The sequence below is a fragment of the Cucurbita maxima genome, unplaced genomic scaffold (assembly GCF_002738345.1).
Source record: "Cucurbita maxima cultivar Rimu unplaced genomic scaffold, Cmax_1.0 Cma_Scf00011, whole genome shotgun sequence".
Classification (NCBI taxonomy): Eukaryota; Viridiplantae; Streptophyta; class Magnoliopsida; order Cucurbitales; family Cucurbitaceae; genus Cucurbita; species Cucurbita maxima.
Genome location: NW_019272027.1, coordinates 5,072,351 through 5,074,876, shown reverse-complemented (window position 1 = coordinate 5,074,876; position 2,526 = coordinate 5,072,351). Strand labels below are relative to the sequence as shown.

At 39.5% G+C, this 2,526-nt stretch overlaps 1 non-coding gene across 1 annotated transcript; it reads right to left on the bottom strand.

The window, feature by feature from the left end:
* Nucleotides 1-1,273: 1,273 nt before the first annotated feature.
* TRNAI-AAU lies at nucleotides 1,274-1,347 on the bottom strand. Its single transcript has one exon. It is a non-coding gene; the product is annotated as a tRNA-Ile (tRNA).
* Nucleotides 1,348-2,526: the final 1,179 nt, after the last annotated feature.

The following is a 2,526-nucleotide window of genomic DNA, read 5'->3' as shown; positions in this document are numbered from 1 at the left end:
AGTGAATAGGCATAGGTGAAAAATAAGAGGAATCAAGGCATTCTGAGCATGAAAGAGGCAAAAAAGGCTAATCAGAAATAAGAGGAATCAAGGCACTCTGACCATAAAAGAGGCAAAAAAGGCTAATCAATAGTAAGTGAATAGGCATAGGTGAAGAAATAAGAGGAAAAAGGCTAATCAACGTAAGTGAATAGGCATAGGTGAAGAAATAAGAGGAAAAAAGGCTAATCAACCTAAGTGAATAGGTGACCATGAAAGAGGCAAAAAAGACTAATCAACGTAAGTGAATAGGTGACCATGAAAGAGGCAAAAAAGGCTAATAGGTGACCATGAAAGAGGCAAAAAAGGCTAATCAACGTAAGTGAATAGGTGACCATGAAAGAGGCAAAAAAGGCTAATAAGCATAAGTGAATAGGATAGATGAAGAAAGGAGAGGATTCATGCAAGATTCGAACTTGCAACTTTCACGTTATTAGCACGACGCTCTAACAAACTGAACTAATAGGCCTTTTGTTGGATGTGCATGGATGAAGAAAAGAGAGGAATCGAGACATTCTGACCATGTACGAGGCAAAAAAGGTTAATCAGCATAAGTGAATAGACATAGGTGAAGAAAGGAGAGGAATCAAGGCGTGACAGTGTAATTGATATAACAATAGTAAACCCTTTGTTTGGGTTTTAAGTTATTAGTACGACGCTCTGACCAACTGAGATAATAGGCCTTTTGTTGGATGGGCATAGATGAAGAAAGAAGAGGAATCTAGGCATGACAATGTAATTGATATAACAATAGTAAACCCTTTGTTTGGGTTTTAAGTTATAACACGGCTCTAACCAACTAAACTAATAGGCCTTTTGTTGGATGAGCATAGAAGAAGAAAGGAGAGGAATCAGGGCATTCTGACCATGTACGAGGAAAAAAAGGTTAATCAGCGTAAGTGAATCCTTTTGTTGGATGGGCATAGATGAAGAAAGAAGAGGAATCTGAGAATTCTGACCATGTACGAGGCAAAGAAAATTAATCAGCGTAAGTGAATCCTTTTGTTGGATGGGCATAGATGAAGAAAGGAGAGAAATCTGGGCATTCTAACCATGTACGAGGCAAAAAAGGCTAATCAACATAAGTGAATAAGCATAGATGAAGAAAGGAGAGAAATCTAGGCATTCTGACCATGTACGAGGCAAAAAAGGCTAATCAACATAAGTGAATAGGCATAGATGAAGAAAGGAAAGAATTCAGTGTAATTGATATAACAATTGTAAACCATTTGTTTGGCCCATGCAGGTTTCAAACTTGCGACCTTCGCGTTATTAGCACGACGCTCTAACCAACTAAGCTAATGAGCATAGATGAAGAAAGGAGAGAGGAATCGAGGCATTCTGACCATGTACGAGGCAAAAAAGGCTAATCAGCGTAAGTGAATAGGCATAGAAAGAGAACAAAGTTGAATCAAGGCGTGTAATCAGCATAAGTGAATAGGCATAGAAAGAGAACAGAGTTGAATCAAGCTGTGTAATCCGCGTAAGTGAATAGGCATAGAAAGAGAGGCGTGTAATCAGCCTAAGTGAATAGGCATAGAAAGAGGAATCAAGGCATGACAGTGTAATTGATATAACAATACCCTATGCTTAGCACACGCAGGTGCGACCTTCGCGTTATTAGCACGATACTCTAAACAACTGAGCTAATAGGCCTTTTATTAGATGAAGAAATGAGAGAAATTGAGGCATTCTGACCATGTAATAGGTCTTTTATTAGATGGACGCAGATGAAGAAAGGAGAGGAATTGAGGCATGCCTTTTATTAGATGGGCGTAGATGAAGAAAGGAGAGGAATTGAGGCATGCCTTTTATTAGATGGGCGTAGATGAAGAAAGGAGAGGAAATGCCCCATGTAATAGGCTTTTTATTAGATGGGCGTAGATGAAGAAAAGAGAAGAAGGAGAGGAATTGAGGCATGTCTTTTATTAGATGGGCGTAGATGAAGAAAGGAGAAGAAAGGAGAGGAATTGAGGCATGTCTTTTATTAGATGGGCGTAGATGAAGAAAGGAGAAGAAAGGAGAGGAATTGAGGCATGCCTTTTATTAGATGGGCGTAGATGAAGAAAGGAGAGGAAACGTCCCATGTAATAGGCCTTTTATTAGATGGGCGTAGATGAAGAAAGGAGAGGAATTGAGGCATGCCTTTTATTAGAATGGGCGTAGATGAAGAAAGGAGAGGAATTGAGGCATGCCTTTTATTAGATGGGCGTAGATGAAGAAAGGAGAGGAAATGCCCCATGTAATAGGTCTTTTATTAGATGGGCATAGATGAAGAAAGGAGAGGAATTGAGGCATTCTGACCATGTAAAAGGCAAAAAAGGCTAATCAACCTAAGTGAATAGGCATTGATGAAGAAAGGAGATGAATCAAGGCGTAGCAATGTAATTGATATAACAATAGTAAACCCTTTGTTCGGCCATGCAGGTTTTGAACCTACAACCTTTGCGTTATTAGCATGAGGCTCTGTGAGGAATCGAGGCGTGG